General features: G+C 42.4%; 1 long non-coding RNA gene across 2 annotated transcripts; it reads right to left on the reverse strand.

Moving 5' to 3' along the window:
* Positions 1 to 2,527: 2,527 nt before the first annotated feature.
* LOC135907197 (uncharacterized) lies at positions 2,528 to 18,946 on the reverse strand. 2 transcript variants are annotated; one of them, XR_011509389.1, is made up of 7 exons: positions 18,122 to 18,946; positions 17,106 to 17,211; positions 15,573 to 15,690; positions 13,081 to 13,193; positions 7,208 to 7,320; positions 6,481 to 6,579; positions 2,528 to 2,614 (listed from the first exon to the last, which is right to left on the reverse strand). It is a non-coding gene; the product is annotated as an uncharacterized lncRNA (long non-coding RNA). The 2 variants fall into 2 exon arrangements; XR_010565927.2 differs by lacking the exons at positions 2,528 to 2,614; positions 6,481 to 6,579 and having other exon boundaries at positions 7,161 to 7,320.
* Between the last annotated feature and the right edge of the window lie 2,455 nt (positions 18,947 to 21,401).

Consider the following 21,401-nt stretch of genomic DNA (forward strand, 5'->3'; position numbering starts at 1 on the left):
TGTCTTGTGGTTCTGCTTTTTATTTTTATATGTGGGCATGCATGGCCAATCGCACGCTTGCCTTCTACAATTGGACATAAACAGGCACTAACATGCTCTTAGCAGATTTGTATTTGACAGTATTGTGATTGACGCACTTGGCTATTTGGAAAATATGCAGGTTCAAGTTTGCCCTTATACTACCTCTGACTGATATATCTGATGCAAGCAATATTATTAGGATGTGACAAAGTGCATACATAATTTATCACTGATCAAACTGCTTGCAATAAACTTTGCCAACTCGTCCTTGTTTGAAGCATCTCCAAAGTGCTATAATCACATTGCCAGATTATTTTATTGCGTGCACAAACAAACATGTAACATTTTATTATGAAACTTTTATGGTACCTGACTCCTATATTGCAATAAAATCTTAGGCAGATCTACTCTCTGTACTAGGGATTCAAACTCTGCTGATAGCTTTTGACAATATCATTGTGCTATCCAGTGCTTACTGGCTGGTCGAGGAATGCGTCATGCAAAGGCAGTAGTATCGCCATAAGTGTTCATCCGAGAATATGTCCCCAAGTGAAAATCATTGCATCAAAAGTACCGACACCAGCTTTGATGGGGATGAAATTCCAGAAGTTGAGCTCTGAACGTCTTATTTGCTCTGTAGTTTATGCTGGTATATATGTGTCATAATGATTCAATGTGATCATACAGCACATTGATCACACTCTTGCATTTACTACGAACAGCTCATAAATCTGACTGTCATTAATGAGCTTTTGTATGCACTACGACTTAAGTGCACACACTTTTTTACAATTCAGTCATCTTCAAAGATCAAGTTGCTCATACGACTACAGTGCGTACACATCACATGCCACCTCACACACGTCATACATAATCTCGTCAGGTCTACACAACTCATCGCACACATGTCACTCAAGCTCTATGCATTCATATCGCACATCGCATAAATCTCGTGCACTTCGTAAATGTCTGCGTAGCACATCACACAGATCTCGCCCGTTTTCTCTGCGAGTTCGTTCAATATGCATTTCATATCGTTCTTTTCTCGTCAAATCTGTGCGACATGCATCCATCTCGTTCTATTTCTCGTCAAATCTGTGCGACATGCATACATCTCGTTCTATTTCTCACACAAATTTTTCAATAGGGAGGACTCATGCCATTGCAGACTAGAAGAAAGATGTCTCGGTGAACTTTCTTCCATCAGCTTTTTCATCACCAAAATATCTTCTCTAACGCACACATTTTACCAGCCAAAAGGAAATTCCCATGAATTGTTCACGAGTTTAAGGTTGAACAACCAGTTGCACGAACTAAACTGTTGTAGTTTTCATGTGTGCAGTTAGCCATTTCGCAATGGAATCATCTCCCAAGTAATATAGCCAAAATAACTGACTATATTATATTTAAACAAGCACTTAATGAAATTTTCAGAAATTAGAAACATTAACGTTTCTTCCTGCATTTCTCCAGATGTCAGAGGATGTAATATTATTTTATGTGTAATGTAAGAATTATTGGCGTATGATGTCAAGTGAGAACAAATGTAGATGTTGCATACCATGTACTACTTCATATAAGGATATTCGGCTGACATGTATGTTGCCTTATACCTTTGTATATCAATTGTTGTCCCGCCCCTCCCTATGTATTGCCCAAGCTGGGCTTTTAGGGTAAATAAATGGAAAGAAAATATCATCACTGGTGCTGACCTTCCCAAAGCTTTTAATAAATTCTTTACCTTTATTCGAGGGAGCTGACATAACAATAATTTCACCCGTTCCATTGGCACGCAAATTAGCGAGACTGTATTTCTGTTTCCGGTAACTACACGGGAGGGTACCTCTCATGTCCCGTCCATAAAGAACAACAGTTGTGACGTGAACAGCCTGGAACTTTGGCCAATTAAACATGCCATTCATATTGTATCCCCTGTTTTAGAATATCTCTATTGAAAAAAAAAGTGAACGAGAATCTACGAAAAATGTTGTACGCTATTATTGCTCCATAGATTACGATTTCTCGGCGACTGAACAATTTGTCGCAGGCTGAATGATTTTTCATACTACACGTGTGTATGAGATTGAGTCCTTTCCAATGAACTAGGTGCTCATACATCATGAACGAGTTTATTTGTACGAGCTGAGTGCATACGAGATAGACGACCTTGTACGACTTGCAAGAGTGTAAACCCTAAAAAAATATTGGTACTTCCTTTACATAGTTAGTATATTATATCAAAAAGAATTATTGTAAGTCGTCCTACATACATGATCACTTGTGCTCACCTTCCTGCAGTGTTGTCTTGCTGTAATGGTTTGTTCACAATTCTACGGTAAAGAGTAATTTCGAGGTGAAGATGTCACATGAAGTAATGGCTTCTATTTGTAAATAAAAGAGTATATTTTACACAGGTTCTTTTGCACGGTGGTTCAAGTTCTCATTAATAGTGATGTCCTCTGGATTTAAGCAACAGCATGTCAAACATCTCACAAATGTTGTTTATTGGACCTTGCAATGGTACTTTGATACACCCAGTCTGCTGACAGATGACCATTGGAATGTGTTCCTTGAGGGAGAGCTTGCAGGGTACCTGAAGAAGTAAAGAAACGCCAACAATTTATTTTCACCTATGCAATAAGATAGCGCATAAGCAAAAACGGATTTGCCTACAATCACAAAGGTAAGAGCGCTCCAGCGTTCAGAACATATAGGATACTGAACAAAGTTTAGTAAAAGTAAGTGGTTTTCTGCAACGTTTTTGACATCTAACGGAACATGCATCATTGTAGTAGAATAACCTGTCGCGTTAGGAGGCCACTGCAACAAGCTATCACCGTAAAAAAAAAGAAAGAATACTGGCTCATCAACAATAATTACTACTATTCGAGCAACAGAAGTAACAAGCCTAAGATGTAATTTTAAAAAGCAGCACAAACAGGTTGAACAAAACAAAAATCTTTGAAACTACCCTTCTGCTACCAGTTTAAAAACCGCGGTGGCGTTGTGGCTTTCACATTGAAGTGCTAAGCAAAATGGCGCAGGGTAAAATCCCGGCCACAATACCCGTATTTCGATGCTCGCAAAATGCCAAAACGTAAGGAGCACTGGGTGCCCAATAAGGAACACGGAGTGTCCAAAATTAATCCGGAGTCCCCCACTAAGGCATCCCTCATAATGATATTGTGGTTTTGGCAGATAAAACTCCCCAGTTTAATTTATTTGGGCAAGTAGCATATGCGTTAGGGCAAATGGTTATACAGAATCATCCGAGGGCAGCTACATTTAACGAAATTTCATAATTTCTAAAATGAGCAATTGTCACATGATTTTAGCAAACATCTATATATGCGAAAATTATTGCCATTAGTTTTATATGGCCCATTCTGCCTTACTTTCTTTTTAACTAAATTATGCGCAGTGTAGGTGCTCACCACATTTAAAAAAAAAAATTGGCACCACTCCTTAGAGTGCATGGTATTGTTTCAAGCGACAACACAAGTTTTCTTTGCGATTTTGATCCTATGCAAACGATTTTCACACTTTTTGACATGACGGACTCCTGTGTAGGATCACTAGTCATACAGGGCTTCTTTTTTCAACTCTTGTCCACAAAATGATGCCTATGAAGACATTAACCTGAGTTTGCAATTGTTAAGGCATCCTGTTTTATAATGATGAATTTATGGTCACTGACCCAAGTCAAGCCAACAGAGTTCCTTTCTGGTAGGTTAAGTTCGTGGTCTTGCCTTAGAAAGAGCTTACTGTTCGCTCTTTCGATGGTGCAGGTCACTCTCGTCAGGGTTGGGTGAATTACCACGGTGTTGATTCCTTTGTGCCTAATGGTAGTTGCTGGTTTAGCAGGCTTGCAGGAAGACAACCTTAAGATATAGTTGTGGTTTTAATGGGCTCTTTTTGTTTTAATAGATCAAGTTTTCTTGAGACGGTCTACGCAGATGGTCCTTTAGTGCCGCTATGAAGATGACATTTAGCTGTTGTTGCGCCATAATACGTGCATCATGTGGCTACCATGAGGCGACGGGAGCTGCCATACTACGTGGCCTACGTGCATATCAGGGAGGCAAAGGGAGCTCCCACCTCTGCGCGACGAATCGAGAATTCGACACGGGAGGCCACTTCAAGAAGCGCCCAGCCGTCTCCGCAACGAATCAAGAATTCGACGCAGGCGACTTTATCACCCTGCCCCGCCTGGTTCTTGCTGACGACGGTTGCCAAAGGGACTAAAAGGGAGAACCAACCCATTGTGAGAAGAAAGAGTCGTTGCCAGCCTCCAAGTCCATCTGATGCGTTCTTACTCCTGCCTGTGCGCTATCATCCACTATCTGTAAATATTGTGCCAATTTTTTTTGTTTCTTCTTCGTCTGTGTAAACAGCCCGTCTTTGGTCCTCAACCCCGAAATCACAACACTGTATGTCCCAGAAGACACAAATATTGGTCTGATATAGTTCGCTCCTAGCAAAGAACGCTTGAGTTTCCAAGCCCTTGATATTCTGTCAGCACTGATATCTTGCTGGCAGTAATTTCTCCCCAGCTAGCCGAATTACTTTGAGGCAGCAAGCTGACACTATCGATGAATTCAAATGCAAACTTTTTGGATTAAGATCATTTCCTTTGGAAGTCTGTTTGAAGGAAAGTTGGCACTTATAAACTTCTATTCTGCACGCGAAAGAGATGAACAAGTAATTTCGGTTAAAATGTTGTATACAATGAGTTCTGTAGAAAGCGTTATCTAGGGTTCGACAAAAATTTATTTCCTTGCGTAACATGATTTGTGAAGCTACTGTCACTGACCAAGTAAGTGATGATCATCACGTTAAAGGCCAGACGAATTTTCATCAAACCTTTACCTCCTACACAACTGAACACAAGGTGGAACCAAGATTTGCCAGTTCGTTTCACTCCCATTTATAATCGCCACTTGTGAGTGCCACCTTTTCTTCAACAATACTTACAAAGCCAGGAACGTTCTCCTGAAAAGTCTGCATCAGTAGCGTCAGCATGGGGCCTCACAAGAATTCAGCCAGCTTAGAAGAAATTACTGATAGCACAAGTGGGTCTGCAAAAAATGAAGGGCATCAAAGCTGATTTCTTCTTCGCAATGTTCCAACTAAAGGGTCATTGTTCACGATTTTCGGAATGCTCAACTTCATGGTAACTTGATGCCGATGCTAAGGAAGCGCTACTGCCCCCCACAGTCAGTTGCAAGAAAAACACTTTACGCCCTCAGATGAACGCACCCACTCAAAGCATAGAAGTTATGTTTAACATGTCTTCCTGCAACTACACTGAACCTAAACCTGCTGTTTTGGGCAAAGGAACAAACATTACCACTGGTGCCTTGCCTAACTCGAGGAGAATCATTTGCGCCGTGAATGGTGCCATTACTGCACTTCCTTCTAAAGATCAGACCGCCACCTATACTTGCAGTGTACAAATTGCGCAAGCATATCCCACAAGCTTGTCTGCCTAAGTGTGAGAAAAAAAACCGCATGGGGCTTCAAAAATCATCAAACCAATGAACGCAAACTCAAGCCAACAAACCTAGCTTGTTCAGTGCTAAGAAAAGTAGCCGAATGTCGGCTTTTCCTATAATGCTTTGTCGCCATGGCTGCAGCTTGCTTTGCTTTGTAGGCACGTAAACAATAAAGAGGCATACATCACTACCTACGAAAAAAACCATGCAAAAAAGTGTACGTAGAGTACAGACGTGTTGATGGATATTAAATAGCACTATCGTGCAGTAGACACTATGTCGGAAAAACAGGCCAATCTATAAATGTCTGCCATTGCAACCATGTCAACTTGATGCTCAGATCATTTGGCGGTCACTTGGTAGTGCACAGCTCATTTGTAATATTTTGTTTGAAAACTGTGCAACTGTGGCAATGTATAAGGACCATAGTGCTGGCGAAATTTGTGAGGCTTTCCTTATATGTGTGACAGGGAATCTGCGAGTTTGCTCCCCCTGCAGAGTATTACCCGATAGCAAGACTGCTTATTTATCATTGTAAAACAAGTGTCATAGTAGCCATGACATTTATCCTTTTTGCCGTTGTCTGAGCAAAATGCATTGCCGATTTATACGTTCTCGCTCTTTCACCTCTCCCTTTATATTGATGTGCCAGCAGTAAAATTGGATGTTTGTTAGACTGTGTTATGCCCTGTCACCTCCTTACCTTTCTAATGAAGTGTGCGTTAAATAAAGCTCTTTTCTTGGTGAAAAAGTGCTACGTTAAGGCATAAACAAGCTCCATGGCAGCCTGCAATTAGGAGTGTAAGCGTTCTCTGAAAACATGTACATGAGGAACACTGCAGAATGAGCGCGTTAAAAAAGAAACACGAGTGTATTTAACAACAAGGCTAACCCTTGCGTCTTTTTAACATACTTCTCAAAACAAAAACTGATACTGAGGTGCAAGGTGTATATAACATTTTACCTTGTCAATGAGGCAAAGTGCAGTGGCACTTGGATGTTGTGGGACCAATTCCGACGTAGAGATCAGCACTGATCAGCAACACAGAAGCCCTGGCCACACCTGCATTACAAGAAGTGAGCTTAGTGTCACAAGAATATCACATAAAAAGTGACACTGTGAACAAAGCAATTCTTATTAGGTATAACTAGGAATTAAATGCTGATATTCATCCATAGAAATCTTTGAGTAAGAAAGCCTGCAAGACAAGAAAAATGCACTGTATCCCTATTGAAAAAATATGTATGAGAATTTCACGAGAACTTCTGTACGCTATTATTGCTCCGTAGACTCGACGACGTCGTACATCACATGTGTACGAGTGGACATCGTCAATGAACGAGATCGTTCTCGTGTGGGTATATTAAACGAGATTATTCTCGCATAGCTATGCTTGACGAGATAGTTCTCGCACGGCGATGCGAAACGATATCGTTCTCGTTTGTGTATGCTACATGAAAATGTTCTCATTCAGCTATGCAAAATGACACCATTCTTGTTTAGCTGCATTCTACAAGTGTTCGCATTTGTGTTGAATGAGTTCTTTTGTTCATGCAATATTTTTGGTGAAGTTCCACACAGTAACACATTCTGCCAACATTGCAGCGATTAATTTCGATCACGTGAGTCGGCCGATGTGCCAGCTCAGAGACAAAGAGGACACTTTTTAGGGCCCACAATTAACACAAACCATCTTTATTTTGTATTCCGAAGCATCGTGGCCAGGTGCTTGTTCAGGTCCTTCAGCCTCCTTGCCTCCGTATCCACAGTGTTCGGCGTTTTTGAAACAGTGCTCGTATGCCTCTGCACAAAAATGTAAACAAAGTAGCCGGCCCTGTTAGATTACAACAAGCCATTGGAACTGACATGCACAATAGGTAGCTCCACTGCATAACTGATTTGGCTGGTTCTTGCATGATATTGTGTGTAAAGCGTGAACATCTCACAGAGAAACAGGAAAAAGAGAACACGGAGGCTCATGAGTTTTCTACCTACGTAAATTGATATTTCAAGATTAACCACAGCAGTTGAAAGCAAGTGCTCGTCCTCGCATTGTCTTGTTCTCGTCTCTGTTAAATGTTCGTGTTTCACAAAGAATAGAAATGGCTGCAGAATTGCAATACAAGACCACTGAAATAGTCTAATACTTTTCCACAAGTATTTTACATTTAATGAACAAGTATAACCAGCACAATGCGTTGGCGGGCTAGTTGGTGCGAATCCATGAATACTTTGTTTAGCGCGAAACGACACACACAAGAAAGACGACAGGACAAGGCGCTACTCTGAACTGACAGCATTTTATTGCGTCACTCCTTTATAGACCACTCAAACCAAAGGAACATGCGCAGTGAGCACCATGCGGTGGAGCCACCAACAACATCCGATCCAAAGAGCGCACTCATGCGACAGAATCCAAAAAACCAAATTCAGCGCTGTACAAAGTTAAGGAAAGCACACTACTGCACTGCGACTCCAATGACTTAATGAAAAATGCTTCCGATAACTCTCGGGCGGTGGTGTCACGGCTCTTTTTCAAGATCGTGGTATCAGAAAACATGAGTTTGCATTTGGACGTTTTACAATGCTGAGCCAAATGGGAACCTTTGCCTGTTGCTATGGATCATGTATGGCTTATGTTCTCTAAGGCGCTCGTTAACACAGCGGCCTGACTGCCCTACATACACTTTGCCACATGACAAGGGAATCTTATATAAACGACACCGACGCTGCATTCTACAAACTTCACATAGCTCTTTTCACAATCAGGTTTTTTACTTATTTTAGAAATACGGCAGCACAACATTGACAGTTTCTGAGGAGCGGAAAACACTACCGGAATTTGGTATTTAGTGGCGACATTCTTTAGATTGTGAGCCACTCTGTGGCAATACGGCACAACTTCAGGCCTCTTCTTTTGTGTGATGCAGTTACTTTTGTGCCGCTTCCCTTTCAGTTTCTGAAGCAATACTTCCGAGACTGATGTTACCACCACACTTGGGTAACCAGCAGTCTGCAGCCTATTTAACTGTGCAATGAAACTCATGTTCGCAGAGTGATGACAAGATTGCATTAAGGAAGATTCTAAACACATCAAAGCAATGGCGCGTTTCACAGTCTTTGAGTGCGCAGACGCATAAGGTAAAAGTTCGTTACGTGCGCGTGGCGAGTACATCCGACAGGCGTGGCCTGTTTGTAAGGATAGCTGCAAATCTAAAAACTGGAGTTTACCGTCCCTAGATAGCTCATGTGTGAAAGTTAAACCTTTGCCATTGTCATTGAAAAGTGTTAAAATATCAGCTACCGTCACGGAGCATTCGTTGTTGGTCTGTTTTATCACAACAAGAAAATCGTCAACATATCTAAAAATTTGAACCGAGTCATTGTTTAAGGCACTCTTAAGAGTGCGGTCGACAAAAGATAAAAAAATATTACAAAGAGCAGGCGCCACACATGAACCAATACACACACCATTTTTCTGGATAAAAAGGTTATTTTCGAACAGGATAAAAGTTGCACTTAAATAAAATTCAAGAAGGGACATGAAACCTTCTCAAGACAACCCGGTGGCATTGCAAAAATCTACCTCGCCACTTTCTTCGATGCACGTCATCACACTGCGAAATAGCTCATCATGCGGTATTGAATAGTAAAGATCTTCGACATCAACAGAAAAAATGTCGGCTACTGAATGGTTGTCTTCCAGAAAGGAAACAACATCGAAAGAATCCTTTATGCCATAAGGATCATCAATAGTTAAATGCTTCAACTGTTTTTGCAAAAAGCGGCTAACCAAAACCTGCCAATAGTTGTTTTCACTGACTATTGTACGGAAAGGCACATCCGGTTTGTGTGTTCTTGCAGTGAAAAAAAAACATCTAAAGCAAGTACCTTACATTGTTTACCATCTTTCACAATCTTGGTGAGGCCTATATTTTCCAACAAAGAAATGGCTTTGCATTTTACCTTCTGAGCTTTCTCATTTGCCAGAATGAAGTGTTTGTTGACAGCCTCAATGGCTTTTTTGTTGAAGACAGCAGACGGAGCTATCACAAACCCGCCCTCTTTGTCACTCAGTAACAGCCGCAGTTCATTGTCTCTAAAGAAAGATACTGTCCTTTTGATCACAGCTGTCGAACGTGGCGCGCTCCCAGTGGCGGTCCTACGAAGGTTGTCCACCCTATCGAGGAGGCACCGCTCCTGGTCCTCTAGTTCTGCTTTCCTTGCGATGCACCTGTTCAAAGCCAGTAGCTCATGTGCAGGAATTCTTGGTTCCGTGCTGTACTTCGGCCCATTCTTTAGCAATGCAGCAACTTCGTCAGGAAGCCTGACGTCACCGAGTACCTGGAAACCAGTGGTGACCGGTTGCGTTTTTTCCTTTCTGCACGGTAGTCTGGACCGGAGGAGTAGCAGCAGCTGTGTCCACCAGAATTCTGTAGTCCAAGTTGATAGAAGTCTGTAGAAACGAAACTTCTTCTAGGCCACAATAGGTGCATCGCGCGAGTAGCACACAGCTCTCAACCAGTCGTACAGAAGGCGTACCTGCCCCCAAATTTAAGAACTAAGAATCCGACACATTCGCCGCACGTGACCGACGGAAGGCCTGACGTTCCCGAAGAGACTCGCCACATCTTGAGGAACATGTCCATTCTTCATGCAGAACGTAAGCATCCTTGCACGGCACACAGCAAAAGCTATGTGACTGACCAGAACAGCAGGATCAGGAGACAAATATCAGTGGGCCCTGATATTTGTGTGTCTGTGTCATAGGCCTCACCAAGATTGTGAAAGATGTAAAACAATGTAAGCTACTTGCTTTAGAGGTTTTTTCACTGCAAAAACGCACAAACCGGATGTGCCTTTCCGTACAATAGTCAGTGAAAACAACTGTTGGCAGGTTTTGGTTAGCCGCTTTTTGCAAAAACAGTTTAATCATTTAACTATTGACGATCCTTATGGCATAAAGGATTCTTTCGATGTTGTTTCCTTTCTGGAAGACAACCATTCATTAGCCAACATTTTTTCTGTTGACGTCGAAGATCTTTACGATTCTATACCGCATGATGAGCTATTTCGCAGTGTGATGATGTGCATCGAAGAAAGTGGCGAGGTAGATTTTTGCAATGCCACCGGGTTATCTTCGGAAAGTTTCATGTCCCTTCTTGAATTTTATTGAAGTGCAACTTTTATCCTGTTCGAAAATAACCTTTTTATTCAGAAAAATGGTGTGTGTATTGGTTCATGTGTGGCGCCTGCTCTTTGTAATATTTTTTTATCTTTTGTCGACCGCGCTCTTAAGAGTGCCTTAAACAATGACTCGGTTCAAATTGTTAGATATGTTGACGATTTTCTCGTTGTGATAAAACAGACTAACAACGAATGCTCCGTGACGGTAGCTGATATTTTAACACTTTTCAATGACAATGGCAAAGGTTTAACTTTCACACATGAGCTATCTAGGGACGGTAAACTCCAGTTTTAAATTTGCAGCTATCCTTACAAACAGGCCACGCCTGTCAGATGTACTCGCCACGCGCACGTAAGGAACTTTTACCTTACGCGTCTGCGCACTCAAAGACTGTGAAACGCGCCATTGCTTTGATGTGTTTAGAATCTTCCTTTATGCAATCTTGTCATCACTCTGCGAACATGAGTTTCATTGCACAGTTAAATAGGCTGCAGGCTGCTGGTTACCCAAGTGTGGTGGTGACGTCAATCTCGGAGGTATTGCTTCAGAAACTGAAAGGGAAGCGGCACAAAAGTAACTGCATCACACAAAAGAAGAGGCCTGAAGTTGTGCCGTATTGCCACAGAGTGGCTCACAATCTAAAGAATGTCGCCACTAAATACCAAATTCCGGTAGTGTTTTCCGCTCCTCAGAAACTGTCAATGTCGTGCAGCCGTATTTCTAAAACAAGTAAAAAACCTGATTGTGAAAAGAACCACGTGAAGTTTGTAGAATGCAGCGTCAGTGTCGTTTATAAGATTCCCTTGTCATGTGGCAAAGTGTATGTAGGGCAGCCAGGCCGCTGTGTTAACGAGCACCTTAGAGAACATGAGCGATCCATACCAACAGGCACAGGTTCCCATTTGGCTCAGCATTGTAAAACATGCAAATGCAAACCCATGTTTCGTGATACCACGATTTTGAAAAAGAGCCGTGACACCACCGCCCGAGAGTTATCGGAAGCATTTTTCATTAAGTCACTGGAGTCACAGTGCATTAGTGTGCCTTCCTTAACCTAGTAAAGCACTGAATTTGGTTTTTTGGATTCTGTCACATGAGTGCGCTCTTTGGATCGGATGTTGGTGGTGGCTTCACCGCATTGTGCTCACTGCGCATATTCCTCTGGTTTGAGCGGTCTATAAAGGAGTGACGCAATAAAATGATGTCAGTTGAGAGTAGCGCCTTGTCCTGTCGTCTTGTGTGTGTCGTTTTGCGCTAAACAAAGTATTCATGAAGCATAACCAGCTCATGCAAGTGAATACACAGATTTCACAGCTTTTTGCTACCGCACTGCGGAATATGCAGATGGAAAACACTGCATAGATGCCAGTGCAGAATTGTTTATAGGAAAGATTAATGCACCTTTAATACCACTATAGAAACTAAATGACAGTTTTTGTTAGCATGTTAGAGCACTCAATATGACCAGCTTCTATTACATAACATTTCAGCTGCTGTCTGGCCCTGCTCCCGATACTGCACTGGTCAAACATAGGTGCAACCACACTCTTCAATGGCTTTTTGTATTATTGCGTCAGCTTTTTAAGGCTAATTTTAGCCCCCCCCCCCAGTTATCTGGGAGCCGTTGCATCACAGTGACGACAGCTGAGACAAGGATCTGTTTGTACGACAAGGTTAATCTTCCTCTTTTGCTTACTTAAACCTCCCCTCACTTTACTAATTATGTGGCACAGCAACACAATTGTTATATGCCGCCTCTTTAAAAATGCCTAATTTATTGTACAGGCAGAAATAGCTTCGCTAACCGCAGCACTACTCAATTTTCATTAAAAAGAATATCTTACTCCTGAAGCAGTGCAACAACTACAGCTACCAAACTGGTTGTTTGCTGGTGCAAAATATTAATAAGCTTACCGGCTAATGTAAAAACTACAATATTTTTATCGTCATATCAGCATTCATAGTAGCCATGCCATGTGTCGCATTCGCAGTTGTGCAAGCAACATGCATTGCCGATTTATCTGTTAGCATTGCCCTTTCGCTTCTCGCTTGATATTGCTGGGCAAGCAGTCAAACTGGATAGTTAGACACTGCCTGTCACCTCCTTACCTTCCTTATGAATTGTGCATTAAATGAGGATTTTTTCTTGGTGAAAGAGTTCTAGTTTGAGGCCTAAACAAGCTCCAAGGGAGTTTGCATTTAAGGAGTGTAACCATCCTCTGAAAACATGTACATGAGGAACACTGCAGAAAGAGCACTTCAAAAAAAGAACACGAGTGTATTTATCCCCAAGGCCAAACCTTGTGTCTTCTTAAATATTTATCAAGTCAAACTCAAAATTGGTACTGAGGTGCAAGGTGTCCACAACATATTACCTTGTGAAAGCACAGTGGTGCCTGGATGTTGTGGGACCAGCTCGGACGTGGAGATCAGCACTGATCAGCAACACTGCAGTCTCCTTACAGCTTTTCTGCAGGCCCAGCCACACCTGCAATAAAACAAGTGAGCTTGGTGCCACAAAGTACTGTATTTACTCGCATAATGATCGCATTTTCTTGTAAAAAAAAATGGTCACAAATTCAGGTGTGTGATCATTGTGCCGGTTAAATTTCCCGCAAAAAGAATTTTTTTCATCCCGCGTTTGCTGCGGGATGGCAATAGGTCAAGAAATAAGTGGCTGCCACTGTATGTAGTGCGGGACACCGAAACAAAAGTGGCGGCCAGCATAGCAAGCTGAAAACACCAAATGCGCCGAACGCGATTTTTTTTTCTCTCGAGTACATTACTTGCATTGAAAGTTTCTTCCATATCAGTAATGAATAATATCGGTAAGTTTGTGGCAATAACGTCGCCATGTCCACTATGAGGGGGCAGAAACAGATGGGCACGCTTAGCTGCCAGTGACATAGAAAGACACGGCGGGCATGCTGCAGAAACTGCGGCATTTGTCTTCACTACTATCCTAATACAGCACGTTTGTGCTAAGGGTGGGCAAATATCTTAGCTGTGTTACAAGTGTCGGCGTATGGATAGGGTACACTTCTAACGTATCAGTGTAAATGTGGCTGCTATTGTTGCCGCTCGTGATTTGTTGCGTGCCCACGAGTGCAGATGAGAAGAATCGAAAGGCATCTTTTTTGTTGCTGTTGACCACAACCATTACAAAGCCTACACATAATAAAGGCAATTTTGGTTGTAGCTTTTTTGTCATGGAAGTGCGGAAAGTAATGAAAGGAATGAAAACGAGCATCTGCTTAAAAATGTTTGGTGCGTGCAGACCACTTGGTTTATCTTGAAGAGTTGTTCGCGTAGCATTCGACAGATGGTAAGCGCGATCATTAATAGCTAGACTTGGCACATGACATATCGCTGCAGCAAGTTAGGGGTGCAATCATTACACAGGAAATAAAAAAAATCGAATTTGGATGACAAAATTCAGGGCTGCGATCATTACGTGAGTGCGATCATTATGAGAGTAAATACGGTAAATATAGAAAGTGACACTGTGAACAAAGCAATACTTATTAGGTATGAAATGCTGATATTCGCCCGTAGAAAGCTTTAAGTAACAAAGCCTGCAAGATAAGAAAAATGCAATGTATGGGCCATCTGTACAAGAACATTAATCAAAGGTCCCTTCATTTTTTAGTCCCTTCTCCTCCTCATGCATAGATGGCAGTCAGGTTAAGTAAACTGGACCAGATTGCCACATAGTGTAAGCAAAGGTGGTCACTTTGTGGGCCAATTATGATGCAATAGCACAACATGCATCCCTACAGTTGTTTTAATGTGTTCCGTAATGCTAGCCACCTTGTAGGCCCTACAGTGTCAAAGCATCCATAACTTTAACAGCGTTACCCAGTAGGGATAACCAATAAGTGTTCACAGCAGCACAACTCAGCATATCTATCAGGAGGCTTTCGTTACACTTTTACAATTCTCCTCTTATGGCTTCATCCCAATTTTTGTCAATACAAGCTTGAAGCCTCTGCACAATCTGAATGCACCAGGGCACTATAAAAAATACCACATCTTCCTACCCAATTCCATGTTTAATATAAGACTGGAAAGTTCACTATCATGTGCAGAACAAGCCAAATTGTTCTGGAATCAAGTAATCTTCCACTACCTGTGAAAAAAAAGCATGCAAGAAAGAGTACGTCGAGCACAGGGGTGTTGATGGATATTAAATACCACTGTCGTGCAGTAGACACCATGTCAACAAAACAGGCCAATGTATAAATGACTGGATCTGCAACCATGTCAACTGAATGCTCAGGTCATTTGGTGGTGCAAAGCTCACTTGCATTATTTTGTTTGAAAACTATGCAACTGTGGCAATGTGTTACGAGCATAGGGCTGGCAAGATTTGTGAGCCTTTCCTTACATGTGTTACAGAGAATCTGCGAGTTGGCTCGCCCTCCAGTGGATTATCAGATAGCAAGACTGCTTATTTATCATTGTAAAACAAGTGTCATAGTAGCCATGCTTCTTTTCGCAGTTGTGTGAGCAACATACATTGTCGATTTATCTGTTCTTGCCCTTTCACCTCTCACTTTATATTGCTCTGCAAGCAGTAAAATTGGATGGCTGTTAGACTGTTATGTCCTGTCACCTCCTCACCTTTCTTATGAATTGTGCATTAAATAAGGCTTTTTTCTTGGTGAAAGAGTGCTACTTTAAGGCATAAACAAGTTCCATGGCAGTTTGCATTTAAGCATCCTCTGAAAACATGTACATGAGGAACACTGCAAGAAGAACGCTTAAAAAAAAGAACACGAGTGTATTTATCACCAAGGCCAACCCTTGTGTCTTAGCATATTTCTCAAAACTGATACTGAGGTGCAAGGTGTCTATATCATATTACCTTGTCAATGAAGCAAAGCACAGTGGTGCCTGGATGTTGTGGGACCAGCTCAGACGTGGAGATCAGCACTGATCAGCAACACAGTAGTCTGCTTACTCTTTCTGCAGGCCCAGCCACACTTGCATTAAAACAAGTGAGCTTAGTCTCACAAAAGTATAATATAAAAAGTGACACTGTGAACTAAGTAATTCTTATTAGGTATAAATAGGAATGAAATTATATTCGCCCATAGAAAGCTTTGAGTTAACAAAGCATGCGAGATAAGAAAAGTGCAATGTATGAGCCATCTGTGCAAAAACATAAATCGAAGGTCCCTTTTTTCGCTTCTCTCCTCGTTTTCGTGCATAGATGGCAGACAGGTTAAGTAAACTGGACCAGACTGCCACGTAGCGTAAGCAAAGGTGGTCACTTCTTCGGGGAGCAGCCTGTAGGCTGCTTCTTGAAAGAGTATTAGAAAATGCTAATAATGCATATATGCATTATTCACAAGAGGCCTTGTTTCTCTCAGAATGCCACAGCCAATCACATATGTCAAACTGACCATTTTAAAATGCATGAAAAGTACAGCATAGCTTTGAGGGTACCCCAAACTACTGAAATTCACATCAGCCAAGTTCAGCAGACAACACCATAATCAAGCCTCTAGAAGTTGTGCATATTATTGCAAGTTGACAGAATAATGAGGAAGAGAAGGTGAGGGAGATGGTGCCACTATAGCATAGTTCAAACTCTATCCCACATCATGTGCAGAAGGGCAAAGAATGCGCAGCTTTCAGTTATACTCTCACCTGTGACAACTGCACCAGGTTTACTGACATGCGTAACAAGCAGTATGTGATACCACGTTATTGCATCCTGCAACTGATGTGACATCAGAGATCAGCTTCAAGCTTGACGCTAAGCTATACTAGGGACACATAATGAACCGGCTACATTAAAATCTAAAGCAAAAGTGTTGAACATTGTTTGCCAGCCTGTGCACTTCATATTTTACAAAAATTCTAGACAGAAATCCTGTGTTGGAAAGACAGCACGCACTTTCCTAAAGCTTTCTCTCAGCATCCACACTTTTCTATGCATACATTATTAACCATTATTTACCTTGACACACTGTACACAAGCAGCACACTTGGAAAAGCAGAAACTAACATGTTTTTAGATCAGTGAGTTTTTCTCAGTGCTTTTGTTGCTGCAAACTTAGCCTGCTTCTGGAACGTATCTTAATGAACTTACCTAAAGCAAGTGTCCCTTTGCTAATTTTATTAGGGATTTTTCATTGCTAGCAATTAAGAAAGCAAAGCGCCAGGACTATTTTTTACGTGCATTTTAGCAATCCTATGCCACCCCATTTCTCAGCAGCTTTAGAACATCTTCACTAATAAAACTTCGTTCTCATTACTTAATGGAACATTAGTAAAATTGTAGAATAGCAAGAATTTATAAATTGCATGAGAGACTCAGAAAAGTTGACAGGTGCCAAATACACGAACAGACCCTAGAACACATAAATGGCTGTGACCGTTTAGTACGTACCTTGTCAAAGCAGGCAGATCAGATGCTTTGTCGTGCTGTTCAAGCTGCATAGTGCCGCAGCCTATGTGGTGCAGAGATGCCTCCGTCTCAAGAAATTGTGACATCCCTAAACAATAAATGTTCAGTTTATTGTAATCACTGCTGAAACTGCAAACTTGTGATTTGACAACATCGCGTCAAATTGGGGAAAGCTCTCGTACAGCCAGCTACATGAAGCTGCATCCGCTTAGAGAAATTAAATATTTCATTCTTACATCACGGGCGGTTATTCAACGTGTCAAAGGCACGAAAACAAACAACACTAAACACAAGAAATACAGGTTGCCTTGGCGACAACCTATAAGCATCAAAGTTTGCATCCAAGCTAAAATCTTCTCACGAGTCAGATCATTTGGATGCCGTCGCGCGTTAACGTTAGCTGTGAAAACATCTGCGCAACACATCAACGTACTTCTAGAATTGTCTATACGATTTCTTGCTGAGAAATTACGTATAGAAGCAGTGACATTTCCTGCTTGAATTTTTTTGCCCGTTCAGACGAAGCGATGACCCGGCGCTAGCATACTTCATAACAAAAAGAAAATAAACAATAGATGAAGCACTTAGAACATTAACCTCGGGGTAATTTTCGTGAAACTTTTTGCTAAATGTGCACTCCGATATCGAACGAACATTAGGAAATCACTGTTATTGTTCTTGTAGCTGTACTAATCATCTTCTGCTGCGCATGACAAGGTACAGTGCTCACGGAATGAAACGCGACACGGAGCATTTAGTAAAGCCCTGCAAACGTGCAAAGTACGCGAGAGAACCATGTCATGTCGCAAGGAATTTGGTGACCAAAGGTGACGAGGACTCCGATGTACGTGTACGCACCAAAATTACGTCGATGTGACACGAACTACAGCCGGTGAAAACGAATATATGCGCATTACTAAGCCCTAAATTGACGCGTTTCATTCCGTGAGCACTGTACACTACATGAACCATAAGAATGCGCAAGGCGCCCGACTTACCGTCTGAGGCGAGCGCTCCTTCGTGTCCGTTCACGCCGCATCGACTGCACCAACAGTCCGTCCAGCGTAGTGTTGAATTGCGGTGAACTACAGCACGCGATAGCACAACTATCAACACATTCTTCCGTGCACTGTGACCCGATGCGGGAGCGGCGAGACAAAGAAGCGCGAATTGACCGCACTACGATAATCAACAACGGCGCACCGCAAGAAACATACAGCGAACTAATAGCGTTGCACAGGCCCCAGGGCTTAGTGATCGTTAATTCACACAAAAAAAGGAGCACATGTTCTCTAAGCACCGCGTAAATATGATCAAACGATCAGCACCACATCGGCCGCCCGCCGCAACAACGCCTATAGAGCGATGGCCTATAGTCCTCTTTAAGTACCCCAATTCCTCGGCTATGCGCACCATGCAGCCCGCTGCCGTTCCCGCCACCGCAGCACTGCCATCGACCTCCGCGCCAAGCATCCGAGCGTCGTCTGCTATAGCCTGGCACAGTTATGGTTGTTAGTCGCGGCACTCGGCATTTACATGGTGCTCGCTGAATAAAGCAGCCGTTATTTCTTTCTGTTGTTGTTTAAGCTGAAGTATAATATTCTACAGACACCATACCTGAGAGTGCACGTCCGAAGAAAGTGAGATGGAAAAAAAGGTGGGCCTACAAACCAAAGTGCACACGCAATGTTAACGCTTGGTGACCCACACGTCGCCGGTACTGGCGTCTCCATGAGCGCAAAACTTGGACCGGACGCAAAAGACCTCGACCGCCAGCCACGTGCCCGAGGACAGTTTCAAGGCACACGCAATGAGAAAATAAAATCGGCTACAGCACAAGAAGCGCAAACACCCGCAAGTAACGTGCACATGTCAGCAGAGCAGCGCCGCTCACTTGGTGCAGAGCTCGACCGCAGCGCCCTCGCAGTCCCCGGAACAAGTCGCGCCCTGCTCGAAAGGAAGACTCGCGCAACTGAGAAACTACTTCAGTCTGAAATGAAGGGAAATGACGTCGTTTGTTTACTTCGCCGTCTGTGGTTCCGGTAACTGTGATCGCATGAGTAGCGTGGGTAGTAGAGGCGTATTATTTCCATGTTTTTGCGTGTTTTAGGCGGCCTTTTTCAACAACTTTGCTGACATTGCTTTCAACAGTGAGGACAGCCTGTGGAGCAGCCCTATCAACCGGACAGGGCCGTAAAATCTGTTTGAAGTTCGCAGCACATCGTCGTTTGGTTTGTGAATGTTAGAAGGTGTTCGTTTCTCAGCGGCGTAATCGACGACGGATTTGGCGTCGAGTGGTGTGCGCTTTGTTCCGGCTTGTGCGCCGTTCTACGGATGTGTACTGTTAATGAGTGGTGCTGTTTGTGCATCGGGAAATGGTGCCACGCCGGTGGGATTTGCTTTTTTGTAAAAACATCCGTGCCGTCTTTGTCGAGTGCTTCCGGAAACTGCTCGCCTTTTGTGCGTGCGTGTGTGTGTGTATGTGTGTATGTGTGCGCGCGCGCGCGCGCTTCTGATATGCGTGGAACGCGTAGGAACGTCCGTACAGTCTTTCGCGAGTGCTTTCGGAAACTGCTCGCATTCTGTCTGTGTGCGCACGCGTGTGACATTCGTCGTTATTGCGATTTGCAAAGGTGTTTTTCATTTGGTGACTGCGTCTGCGAATGCCAGGATGTGATACACGTTCGTCATTTAGAGACGCTGCTTCAATGTAGGGTCACTTACATTTTGGTTGCTTGGAGGTCAGCTTTCAACGCATGGCAAGGCATTGCAGTGCGCTTAACCATCATTGGCACACGAACTGCTTTGTTATTTCTCCTTTAATTTCAAATTCAGTTTTGTGTAGTATGTAGGGAGATAATGGTCACCAAGATGCGACGCTCATCTCGTTTTTTTGCCACTGCTGTGCACATATGAGGATTTTTTACTAGGTCAAGCCCTCTCAGCAAGTTGTGAAACACTTAGTGCAAATAATTTTTCACAGCAGTAACTGTGATCATTACCACAATTGATCACATGACATTTTTAGGGATTGTTATTTAATTACAATATTTTTAATTTATTTGTGACAAAGTGCGATGGATTTTGACTGCTATTTTGGCTATCTGTTCACCAACCTATTTATACTGTCTTGTGGTTCTGCTTTTTATTTTTATATGTGGGCATGCATGGCCAATCGCACGCTTGCCTTCTACAATTGGACATAAACAGGCACTAACATGCTCTTAGCAGATTTGTATTTGACAGTATTGTGATTGACGCACTTGGCTATTTGGAAAATATGCAGGTTCAAGTTCGCCCTTATACTACCTCTGACTGATATATCTGATGCAAGCAATATTATTAGGATGTGACAAAGTGCATACATAATTTATCACTGATCAAACTGCTTGCAATAAACTTTGCCAACTCGTCCTTGTTTGAAGCATCTCCAAAGTGCTATAATCACATTGCCAGATTATTTTATTGCGTGCACAAACAAACATGTAACATTTTATTATGAAACTTTTATGGTACCTGACTCCTATATTGCAATAAAATCTTAGGCAGATCTACTCTCTGTACTAGGGATTCAAACTCTGCTGATAGCTTTTGACAATATCATTGTGCTATCCAGTGCTTACTGGCTGGTCGAGGAATGCGTCATGCAAAGGCAGTAGTATCGCCATAAGTGTTCATCCGAGAATATGTCCCCAAGTGAAAATCATTGCATCAAAAGTACCGACACCAGCTTTGATGGGGATGAAATTGCAGAAGTTGAGCTCTGAACGTCTTATTTGCTCTGTAGTTTATGCTGGTATATATGTGTCATAATGATTCAATGTGATCATACAGCACATTGATCACACTCTTGCATTTACTACGAACAGCTCATAAATCTGACTGTCATTAATGAGCTTTTGTATGCACTACGACTTAAGTGCACACACTTTTTATACAATTCAGTCATCTTCAAAGATCAAGTTGCTCATACGACTACAGTGCGTACACATCACATGCCACCTCACACACGTCATACATAATCTCGTCAGGTCTACACAACTCATCGCACACATGTCACTCAAGCTCTATGCATTCATATCGCACATCGCATAAATCTCGTGCACTTCGTAAATGTCTGCGTAGCACATCACACAGATCTCGCCCGTTTTCTCTGCGAGTTCGTTCAATATGCATTTCATATCGTTCTTTTCTCGTCGAATCTGTGCGACATGCATCCATCTCGTTCTATTTCTCGTCAAATCTGTGCGACATGCTTACATCTCGTTCTATTTCTCA

The sequence above is a fragment of the Dermacentor albipictus genome, unplaced genomic scaffold (genome assembly GCF_038994185.2).
Source record: "Dermacentor albipictus isolate Rhodes 1998 colony unplaced genomic scaffold, USDA_Dalb.pri_finalv2 scaffold_12, whole genome shotgun sequence".
NCBI lineage: Eukaryota > Metazoa > Arthropoda > Arachnida > Ixodida > Ixodidae > Dermacentor > Dermacentor albipictus.